Below are 12,518 nucleotides of genomic sequence, written 5' to 3'. Positions count from 1 at the left end.
CGTCCTATGGAGGGGAGAGAAGGGGGAGATTGCCCAAGATGGCGCGCCGCATAGGAGAAGGAAGAGGGAGGGAGGGGTGCGTAGATCGCTGACAGATCTGACAATAGCAGCGGTCCCAGCGGAACGGAGGTAAGGAGAAATATAGAGAGGCACAGAAAAATGCTAAGGATAAAGAGGTGTAAGGTACAGTACACTAAAGGTAAAAAGAGCTTGGAAAAAAGCTTTGGTATCAAGAAGATATGGGATTTCTTCAAAATCGCACCACAATAGATATAGAAATATATAATATATATAATAATAATATCAATATCTAATAATCTGGTATACTTATCTTATGCTCCGCCGTGAGCAGAAAGAAAGAGGAAGATTCTAGTGAGAGCAGTCCATTTATAGAGACTAGAATGGGAGTGGTTTAGGCCATGGGACTGCTGGGAGGTGTGGTTCTACCAGTTTTTTCTTTTATTACATTCGTTAAAGGTTTTACACTTCTGCTGTGAGCATTAATAAAGAAGGATTAATGCATAAGATATGAGCCTCCTGTCTGATGTATAATCTTAGTTAATAACAAAAACAAAGGCCACAAATGGCATTTGCTCCAGAACACTGTAAACTTCAGAAACTAAAAAAATTATTCCAGATAAACTGCTTGAGATACATACATCTCCTCCCGACACCATTCTATAAAGTAGATGGGCTGTTGTTAAAGATGCATGTGCATGCCTTTGGTTTATATGTTTTAATTTACTGTAATCTTCACACTAATATTTAGAATTCTGCCATTTGTAGGCCTCATTGCAGAAAAGTATTCTTTTTTTTTTTTTACTGTGGCAGCCGGTTCACGTTCTTTGTTATCAAAAGGGGTTGATTTGCTAATACTGGAGAGTGCAAAATCTGGTGCAGCTATATATGATAGCCCAGGGCTAAAAATTTCAAGTCCCGAGCTACTAGCCAGGCCTCAAGGGTTACTTGCCACCAGTTGCCCCACCCAGCCCCCCCCCCTCACCCCTAATTTCGCCCCTAAACACGCCCTCATAAATTATCTCATGAAATGACACTTAAATGTTTTATGCAGAATTAAGTTATAAAAATAAATATTAACAACAACTGTATCCGTGCCCACCAATGCAGGCTGCCTATGCCCACCAATGCAGCCTTGTGTCCACCAAATGCAGCCCGTGTTCACCAAATGCAGCCGGTGTTCAACATGCAGCCCATGTCCACCAAATGCAGCCCGTGTTCACCATGCAGCCCGTGTCCACCAAATGCAGCCTGTGTCCACCAAATGCAGCCCGTGTTCACCATGCAGCCTGTGTCTACCAAATGCAGCCCGTGTCCACCAAACGCAGCCCGTGTTCACAAAATGCAGCCCGTGTCCACCATGCAGCCCAAGTTCATCATGCAGCCCGTGTCCACCAAATGCAGCCCGTGTCCACCATGCAGCCCGTGTCCATCGAATGCAGCCCGTGTCCACCAAATGCAGCCCGTGTCCACCAAATGCAGCCCTTGTCCACCACATGCAGCCCTTTTCCACCACATGCAGCCCGTGTCCACCACATGCAGCCCGTGTCCACCACATGCAGCCTGTGTTTACCATGCAGCCCGTGTCCACCAAATGCAGCCTGTGTCCGCCACATGCAGCCAGTTTTTACCATGCAGCCTGTGTCCACCACATTCAGCCCGTGTCCACCACATGCAGCCCGTGTCCACCAAATGCAGCCTGTGTCCACCATTCAGCCTGTGTTTACCAAATGCAGTCTGTGCCCACTATGCAGCCTACCTGTGCAAGGAAGGAGAGGAACAGGAGAGCCGCCCAGGTGATCAGAGCACAGCAGGGGGAACACAGTGATAACAGCTTTCATTTTAATTGCCGTGTTCCCACCGCTAAATGTCATTATCAGCCCCGCACCCTGGCCGGGGGAACTTTGTTTGACAGATCACCTGTCACAAAGGCGGGGCTGGATCTGACAGCGAGCGGCGGGGAACACGGCAATTAAAATGAAAACTGTTATCCTCTGTTCCCCGCACTGCACTCTAAACATCCGGATGGCTCTCTCTCTTCCCCCTCCACGGTCACTGGGAGAAGGACTCCCATTACACACAGTCTGCCGGTGGTGCTCGCCCCCCGGCTCCCAGGCAGCCCTTCCTCGCAAAATGCGAGCAGGCGAGTGGATTTTTTGAGGGCTGTGATAGCCCATCAGTTTCTAACTTCAGCTTGTTCAATTAAGCTTTGACAAAAACAAACACTTGCTGCTTAGCTTATATCCATTTAATAGAATAACTTAAGCCCTGGTTCATACTCATACAATGCAGGAAATGCATAACATTTGTTGTGTTTCCCCGGATCGCATAGCAGTTGCATTGTGTTCATATGATCGGCTTTGGGTGTCAACAAAAGTTAGGGACACCCTAAATACAGGTGACAGAACACAATGGCCTAGATTCACGTACCCCGACGTAAGTGTGGACGGGCGTAGCGTATCGTATTTACGCTACGCCGCTGCAACTTAGAGAGGCAAGTGCTGTATTCACAAAGCACTTGCGTCCTAAGTTACGGCGGCGTAGCGTAAATGTGCCGGTGTAAGCACGCCTAATTCAAATTGGGAAGAGGTGGACGTGTTTTATGCAAATAAAGCATGACCCCACATAAATGACGTTTTGAACGTACGGCGCATGCGCCGTCCGTGGACGTATCCCAATGCACATGCGTCGGAGAGAATGCCTAAGATACGTCGAACACTGCCTATGACGTGAACGTAACTTACGCACAGCCCTATTCGCGTACGACTAACGCAAACGACGTAAAAAGATACGCTTGTTCCGATGTCCATACTTTGCATGGGCTACGCCACCTAGAGACCTGCTTTATCTTTACGCCGGCGTATGTCTTACGTAAACGGCGTAACTAATTGCGACGGGCGTACGTACATTTGTGAATCGGCGTATTTTGCTCATTTGCATATTCAACATGGAAAACAACGGAAGCGCCACCTAGCGGCCAGCGTAAATATGCACCCTATGATACGACGGCGTAGGAGACTTACTATCTTAGTCAAATCTATCTTAGCCAAATTAAAGCGTATCTGGTTTCCAGAATACACTTAAATATACGACGGCGCAGATTCGGACTTACGACAGCGTATCTACTGATACGCCCGACGTAAGTCTCTGAGAATCTGGCCCAATGTGCTTGCCTGAGTCGGATCGCATGGGTGTGAACACCTATGAAATCTGATTCCAGTACAGCTAAAAAAAGGTCCTGCCCCATTTTGGCGTGGATGCGTTTTGGTGCAGATGTGTTTCAATTAAGTTTGATTTGAGCCATACAGAATGCCAATGTGCTGAATCACAGCAGTGTGAATCTAGGCTAAGTGGTCTGACATTTTTTACCTCTGTTTGGTAGGAAACTTTCTGTAATAAAACTACCAGATATGAGTAAACCCAATCAGATGAAATGTTATTGGACCCTTGATCCTCCCATATTTGCATACACAATAGCCTGAGGTTTAACCTGGATCTTCCATTTTAAAAACTTGTAAAGAAAAGTGAAAGTAGATTTTTGAAATTTTGTTCATCTTCAGATTGCAACATGGGTGCAATAGTTCACAGAAAACAAAGTGTTCTGGTAATGGGCATGGGGAGAAGACAGCAGACAAAAGATAATGCAGCATCATATTTGTAGAGTTTAAAAAAAATGAAAGCTATAATCCCAGGCCTCAATGAAAGTGTAAAAATGTACAAGATACAACCATACTTGAAGTGGTATACACATCTTAACCACTTAAGGACCCCTTCACGCCGATATACGTCGGCAGAATGGCACGGCTGGGCACAATCACGTACCTGTATGTGTCTCTTTAAGCCCAGTCGCGGGGTTGCGCGCTCGTGACCCGGTCCTAAGCTCTGTGACCGCGTCCGCGGGACCCGTGGACCCGATCGCCGCCGGTGTCCCGCGTCGGTCACCGGAGCTGAAGAACGGGGAGAGGTGTGTGTAAACACACCTTCCCTGTTCTTCACTGTGGCAGTGTCATTTATCGTCTGTTCCCTGATATAGGGAAAGATGATCAATGACATCACACGTCCAGCCCCGCCCCCCTACAGTTAGAAACACATATTAAGTCACACTTAACCCCAACAGTGCCTCCTAGTGGTTAACTCCTAAACTGCAATTGTAATTTTCACAGTAAACAGTGCATTTTTATAGCACTTTTTGTTGTGAAAATGACAATGGTCCCAAAAATGTGGTAAAATTGTCCGATGTGTCCGCCATAATGTCGCAGTCATGAAAAAAATCGCTGATCGCTGCCATTAGTAGAAAAAAAAATGCAATAAAACGATCCCCTATTTTGTAAACGCTATACATTTTGCACAAACCAATCGATAAACGCTTATTGCGATTTTTTTTTTACCACAAATATGTAGAAGAATACGTATCGGCTTAAACTGAGGGAAAAAAAAGTTTTTTTTATATATTTGGGGGGGATATTTATTATAGCAAAAAGTTAAAAAATATTGCATTTTTTCAAAATTGTCGCTCTATTTTTGTTTATAGCGCAAAAAATAAAAACCGCAGAGGTGATCAAATAGCATCAAAAGAAAGCTCTATTTGTGGGAAAAAAAGGACGCCAATTTTGTTTTGGAGCCACGTCGCACGACCGTGCAATTGTCAGTTAAAGCGGTGCAGTGCCGAATCGCAAAAAGGGGCAAGGTCCTTAACCTGCATAATGGTCCGGGTCTTAAGTGGTTAATTTATGTTTATACTGCAGTTTAAAAACAATGCTTGGAATTTTGCTTTAAAAATAAGTCACTTCTTAACATAATCTATATTCCTTCTTGTAGATGCCAAAAATGCAGGTAACTGTCTCACACCTAACAGTCCTCCTTAGTCATATACACCTACAGCAAGTTCTGCATTGATAAGACAGATGGTGGGCTAACATAAACTTGTCCTATGAAGTGAAATATTTATTACAGTTAGTGCTTTACTGAAGGTAAATAAGTTGTTCCCTTTGAAAGGGAATTTTCTGTTACCTTAGTGAATGTGGGAAAAAATCGCTTTGCTTGAAGGAAAAAAAAAATCTTTCACATACAGTATATAGATGATGGAAGTCAGCAGAGCTTCACCTCATTCACTAAGTTAAAGGGTAAAATAAAAAATAAAATAAAAAACTTTTTAAAATGTAAAATCGTATATACACACATTGGGACCTTCCAGTGTGTTCAGGACATTCAGTGTGTTTGGTTGGAATTGTATTTTGAAATACATTTGTCACATCCTTTCTGGCTTCACCTACTGCCCTTTCCTCTACAACCTTTCTTCAGCAGCATTTTTCTTGTCTGTTCAGAATGTTCAATATGTTTGGTTGGAATGGTTTATTGGGATAAATCTGCCACATTCTTTTTGGCTTCCACTACTGCCTTTTCCTCTACAATCTTTTTCCAGCAACGTTATATACATCCCTTCTGTCTAGACACACATGGTCTATTTTACCCATCAAGCCATTGTCCCTTGAATCACTTCCAGGACGCTAAGCTATCTGGTGGTGTCTGCATACATTTGGTTCCAACCAATACATCAATCTATCCATTACATTGTTTAAAAGAACCCCCTGAAGAAGACTCAGCGAGTTGAAACCTGTAGGGATCCCCCTTGGGTTTCAATGTTTTAATGATGGATGGAGATCTCTCTGTTCTTCTTCCAGTTCTTGTTTTTCTTATAGAATATGTATCTGTTGTATTTATGCAATTTTATATATAATCTGGCTTTTAATCTATTATAATAAACTTCTTTTGTATTTTACTATGTCATTGAATTTTTATTGGTGCCTAAGATGGAGACCCTAGGGCTTTGGACCCGTTGCAGAAAATCTTTGATCACAATGGCATTCTTGTGATCTTGAGATAACTGGACCTACATTGCTAAGAAAAAATTACATCACACAGCATTTGCTCAGTATTTACCTCAATTGTATTGTATATTGTGAAAGATGATGTTACGCCAAGTAAATAGATACATAACATTCCACGCTTTAAAATTGCGTCTGCTTGTGGAATGGCGGCAAACTATGGTGCTTATAATTTTCCATAAGTGACGCTTTAAGGGCCAGATTCACAGTGGAGATACGACGGCGTATCTGCTCATACGCCGTCGTATCTCTGTTTCTATCTATGCGACTGATTCATAGAATCAGTTACGCATAGATAGCCAGAAGATCCGACAGCTGTAATTGTTTTACACTGTCGGATCTTAGGATGCAATACTGCGGCCGCCGCTGGGGGGAGTTCGCGTCGCAAACCAGCGTCGGGTATGCAAATTAGGAGTTACGGCGATTCACGGCGGATTTTCGCGTTCGCTACGTCGCCGCTAGTCTAGTTTCCCGTCGCAAAGTTAGTCGTCGTTTTAGCTGCCCTAACTTTAGTCAGCAAGTGTATTGCTGTCTAAAGTATGGCCGTCGTTCCCGCGTCGAAATTTAAAAATCAACGTAGTTTGCGTAAGCCGTCCGGGAATACGGAACTACGCTACGCGCGTCGCCGTTCGAAAAAATGACGTCACGGCGCGCAATGCACGACGGGAGTTCGGAAACGGAGCATGCGCGGTAGGTCCGGCGCGGGAGCGCGCCTAATTTAAATGGCACACGCCTATTTAAATTGGCCCGCCTTGCGCCGGAGGCCGCCGGCGTAGGTTTTCATCGCAAGTGCTTGGTGAATCAGGCACTTGCGATGAAAAATTGCGGCGGTGTAACGTATCTATGATACATTACGCCGCCGCTCTCCTATGTGAATCTGGCCCTAAGCTCCTTTACAGGTTACCAATTTAGAGTTGCACAAGTGAGCCCCTAAAAATATGTTCTTACCTTATCAGATGTAAAAAGCATTGAAACTATAAACTCCTGTGCTGAGATCTAACAGCAGAAAAGCCTTGGTGTAAAAGAAACAAATTAACTTAAAGTGGAATTTCAGTAATTTTTTCAACTTTCCATCTATTAAACCTTCTGCCCTTGTTTTAACTTTGGATAGTAAAACTTTTTTTTTTTATGCCAGTAAATACCTTATACAGCCCACTTCCTGTTTCTTGTCTGGTAAAAAAGCCTAGGCTTATAACATCATGCACAGCTCTTACTCTTGTGATAGTTTGCCAGGAAGGGAGGTGGGCTGAGTCATAAGAGGGCCAATGAGAGCTGCAGAGTTGTAGACGTGTCTGTGTGAACCCAGGAAGTGAACAGGCAGCAGCTTCAGCTTCCCACAGTTAAAATGGATGCAACCAGACTCCGTGGAGGGAGATTTCTGTAGCATATTTTGCAAGTACAGAATTACATTATATATTAAATAATATGTGGTTGGAGGGAAGCTTCAAAATGGCAAAGATATTTTTATTACAAATTAAGTGAGCAGACTGCAGTTCCTCTTTAAACTGCCTGCCATAAGAAAGATTCCTCCTCATATTTGCTCACCTGGTCTTCTAAATCTGCTATTGCAGCATTACCTTCAATGTAGACAAGGATTCATATCATTTTAACAGCCATGGCAAATTTGTAAGGGCTGGCCATCAAATGGAAAGCATTCTGTGATCTGATTCACCTTTCCATAATACCTCCAGCAAACACTCTTATTTTCTTACTGTGTCAAACTTCTCTGATTGAGAGGTGATCGACAAAAGCCTGTTTTTGATTAATGTTTCACAACTGCCCTCTTTTCAATTCTTGACACTGAGGTCTGACTGCTGCAATTATGGTACGGCAATTTACTTGAATCTCTCATAATGTTCTCAAAACTGGAGACTTTCAGTCTGGATTTTAATGGATTCCGCTCTGCCTTGGCACTTTTAAATTGTATTATTCCAAAGATCACCTGTCTGTAGGAGATTTTTAACAACTTATTATTCAGTTCCAAAACAGTCAACACATTGACTAATCCATGTAATTTACAGGATCATGTCTGCATAGTAATCTTGTTGTAATAATTAATTGCCCTAGGATGACAAAAGTTTAGCTAACAGGATGCTTTATTGTTTACATGTTCTATGGCACTGTAGATCAAACCTGGTATTAGGTGTTTATTAGCCATGTCATGGCAGTAATGATGTCTTAATCAAATTTGCATTTAAGAAGTTTGGAACAAACTTGCATGCTATCCATTCACTGTTAGCATGATTCTAGCATAGCATCAGTGATGCTATGGTGAAATTTTATATACCTTGAATAATTAGAATTGAGTAGACTTTCTGATTTCACTATGAATTGTATTGGCAGTTTACTGCCATGAAGTTAAAGGTGGTCTTGTTAAGTGGCATAATTGCTTTGCAGCTTTTTGTATCCAGAGTTAACATCATATCACTTACATGGAGTTTGTATATTCTTTACCCTATATTTGTGTTGCTTTCTTCCTGGTTCTCTGTTTTGGCAGCTGCTACTCTTATTGACTTATGAAAATCTGGTCTAAAATGTGTATCTGTGCATGTGTCATAGTTATGGAATCTAACCAAGACAATCACCTTCCAAATAACAGGCAGTCCCCAGGTTACAAACACGATTTAAGACTTATGCCCCATACACACCTTCAGACTTTTGACCAGCCAAAATCACATCGGAATTCCGATGGAATTCCATAGGAGTAAAAGAGAACATGTTCTCTATCTAAACTCTGACGAAATTCCTCAGAATTTCCGATGAAAAAAGTCTGATGGGGCATACGCATGGTCGGAATTTCCGATGAAAAAGTCCGCTGGACTTTTTCCATCGGAAATTCCAATCGTGTGTACGGTGCATAAGTTGAATTTGTATGTAGCTCGGAACAGGTATATTTTTTAAGTGTAACTCCAGTCAAAAAAATGATTTTCCATTTTTTTGATAGCATAGGGAAGTGTTAACGCCTCTGTAACATTGGCTTTGCTGTCTGTGCCCCTGTTCAGAAGATTTCACCTCACTTTCTGTCCCTGTGACAATTGGATTTTGAACATTTTGGGTTGTTGTGGAAACAAGGATTAGTGATAAAGCTTCAGTGGAGACACCTTTTTCCCAGGATAACTCTTATGCCCCATACACACGGACTGGCTTTGGTCGACCAAACTCACATCGGAATTCTGACGGAATTCCATCGGAGTAAAAGAGAACATGTTTTCCGATGGAAAAAGTCTGTCAGACTGGTATTCTGACACCAATGACTCCTCTGCTGTCAGAATAAACGAATCAGTGGCTGCATGCGCTGATCAAGGGAAAATTTTCCAGCAGGCGTGTTCGAGAGAAGCCAATTTTTAGATTAACTTCTCTGGAACAGGAATGGCCATAGATGGATCAAAATTCATCCTGTTCCTGCTGAACTGGACAAATTTCAACCCATCTATTGCAGCTTAAGACAATTAACAAAGATGTAATACAAGAAGAAATTTCTTTAATCTACAGTATATGACTACAGTTTTCAAATTTCATTGGACTAAGCTTAAAATAACTGTCACTTTTGGTGAGAATATTTGGTGTGTTAGCTGTGTGAATTAAGCCTACATATTTAAATTTATAGCTTCCATATATTCACATATGCTCCAAATGCTTCCCTCAATCATAGCTAAGTTAACAGAATCATAGATTCATATCAGAAAGCACCACTACTGTTGGAAAATAAATCTAATATCAGATGATCTTATTAGAAGCCCATACTATAGGGGGACTGCAGTCTTATCGTAGGTTGAAGTTGCTAAGGCTATGTCCAGTAGACAATAAGGTCCACTGAATTTGAAGTTCCAGCCAATTGCTTCTGTAGTTGTTAACACCAAACAGTGTGTCTGTAAGTCCAGTGTGCTGTGCACCAGTGATATTGCTTAGGTGCTGGGTCACATTAAATGCGCTTTAAAGTGGAGTTCCACCCATACATATAACATTACATCAGTAGTTTTTAAAAAAATGTCATTAGTCCTTTAAGAAAAAAACAATTTTTTAGATGCCTTCAAAGTGTTGTTGCTAGGCAGAATAGTTAATCTTCCCTCTTCCTGCACCTAGGTGCTTAAGCTTCCTAACCTACACCGCACAGACTCCTGGGAATGTAGTGGGTGTAACTTTCCAGGAGTCTGTGCACTCCCCAGTCTCGAAGAATCATGTGACTTGGACAGTACAGGTGCTGAAACCTGATCTGAAACCTATTACACTGCTTGTGCAGCACTGAGCATGTGCGAGATCTGCAAGGCTGAAATCCAGGAAGTCATACAGTCTGGCTTCATGATGCCCACACTTAAGATGACCCCAGTCAATTTCTATTTTATAAAGTGTCTAAATGCGGTAACAACCTAACAAAACGGACCTTAGTTTACCAACTAACTTTACTAGAATACATTAAGCTTGTGTATTACAGGGGTATTTATATATAAAAAGTGAAATTGTGGCCGGAACTCCGCTTTAACAGAAACTACTGTCTTTGTCAATGCTGTTATGAGTACCATATAATAAAGTAGTATGTAATACATTGACACTACAGTATACAAGTAAAACTATTTTTTTTCTCACTACTAGCAACTGCATCTAAACCTACATTCTGCTTCACTAATAGTATGTACACAATGGGGGATTAATAAAAAGTGTTTATTTTTTTTCTAACGTGGACTGAAGTCAAACAGCTTTTACATTTTAATTTTCTAAGCTGTGTGAAAAAAATTAAAGAAAGAAGCTGATTGGTTGCCATAGGCAACAGTCAGGAGTTGAAATATAACTTGTCTCAGATGTTTTTAATTAATTTCCCCCCTGTTTTGAGAGATGCTTGAGTTGTTATTGCAGGCAAAGACTACCTGAGAAGGAAAAAAAGTAAATTTGATAAGTAAGAATAATTATACTATTTTTATCTAAAAACTGCTTTATTTTAAAACGAATAAAATATTGAACTAGGGTGACATTAGGGGTCACTTCTTCTTCTTTTATGCATGAATAAGTCTAGTGAATATGCAATTACATTCAGAAAGATAATAACCATTTTCTTTGCTCTTGCTAAGATTAAAAGATTAATATTTAATAGCATATGTATTTATAACAAGGATTACATGCATTGGGATATTTTGTATTCGTGTTGTGACATCTGCATATTTTTACACTTGCAAAATAAAATATCTACATCATTGATTTTATGAAAAAATATAGTTATGCTTTGATTAAGTGTGATTCATGTGTATTTGTGAAATAAATAGAAAATGAAAAATGTATCCACAATCCCTTGTGAATTATTCCAGTATCTAACCAACAGTCAGGTTTTATATTTTGTATGATTTTTTTCAAAGTCGTTTGTGTCTACGCACAATCACTTTCCTTTACCTTTGTTCGTTAAATATAAAATGAAGCTGTCCTTACATAGACAGGTATGAAGATAAAGGGTGAGAGCGCCAAGCCATAGGGATTTGCCAAGATATTCATTTGTATTTTTCACAATGAAAAGGTATTTTAGAAATTGACAGCCAACATGTTTTGCGGGTCAAGCACAAATTCCTCTTCATCAGGGCCATACATTTTGTTAAACAATTCTTGAAATTAAAAACATGACTCAAATTAAAAACATGACTTCAGTTGCCTATGTTCAAAAAAAGTACATCAGGAAGCTGATTTTTTGAAATTGGCTAATTGAAATCATGTCTTAGAGTGTCATTAAACCCACACCATTAACAACTATTAATACATGGTGTATTACATGCTGTGCATACTAACTCAGTCACTATGGGATTCATTTTCTGCAATCTGTACTCTGAAAATACCTGGTTGATCCTGCTGTTCTCTATCTACATCTTCTGTCCAGGTCCCCACTGCAGTCCCCACTGTCCAGGTCCCCACTTTTCAGTGTATTTTCTAGCCCCAGCATTTCCTCCCTATCACACCTAAGCAGCCCATTTGACTATAGAGCCACATATGTGGACATTACACAGTGGTAATTAATGACAGCCCACTCCCTCCCCCCTTCTCCATGCCAACCAATCAGGTAAAACCAATGAGGGTAGGATATTACATCTTGAATAATTGTGGCCTCACCTCCATGTTATTCTAAGACACAGGCTGGAGGGGCATGACACAGCCTATGAAATCGACCCATACCATGTTGTTGCCAAAATAATAAAGATTTAATTTCAAATATATACTTGTATGAAATTTAAAACAGTGTATTGATATTAATTATTTCATTAAACTCTGTATCTCAAAGGCTGTTTTTTTTATTATTATTATTTTATTCTGAACATGTGACCAATAACAGGACTAGAGGCTCCTCCTGCTACTCTTTTCCTACCGACAGGCTGGGAACGAGTTGGGTCACGTAACAGCTGTGTATTGATTAGGAAAAAGGGTACTTACTGTACATTTTTTATTTATTATTTTTTATTATTAAAATAATTATAGTGCCGTCCTCCACATATAGAAAGAGAAGGAATGATTTATAGTGTGTTTTTAGTATCACTTTAAATGTTTTTTGGAATTTGTTAGGAAACAATTATGTATTTACACAACTGTGTTACCATACCTACTGTTATAGGACACACACCTTTTGTATTTTATTCTTGATAAAGG

At 40.7% G+C, this 12,518-nt stretch overlaps 1 protein-coding gene across 3 annotated transcripts in view; it reads left to right on the top strand.

The window, feature by feature from the left end:
- SPOCK3 (SPARC (osteonectin), cwcv and kazal like domains proteoglycan 3) overlaps positions 1-12,518 on the top strand; it is a 462,415-nt gene that overhangs the window by 257,357 nt on the left and 192,540 nt on the right. The window lies entirely within an intron of this gene.

Source organism: Rana temporaria, chromosome 1, assembly GCF_905171775.1.
Source record: "Rana temporaria chromosome 1, aRanTem1.1, whole genome shotgun sequence".
In the NCBI taxonomy this organism is placed as follows: domain Eukaryota; kingdom Metazoa; phylum Chordata; class Amphibia; order Anura; family Ranidae; genus Rana; species Rana temporaria.
This window is presented reverse-complemented; position numbering and strand designations above follow the sequence as displayed.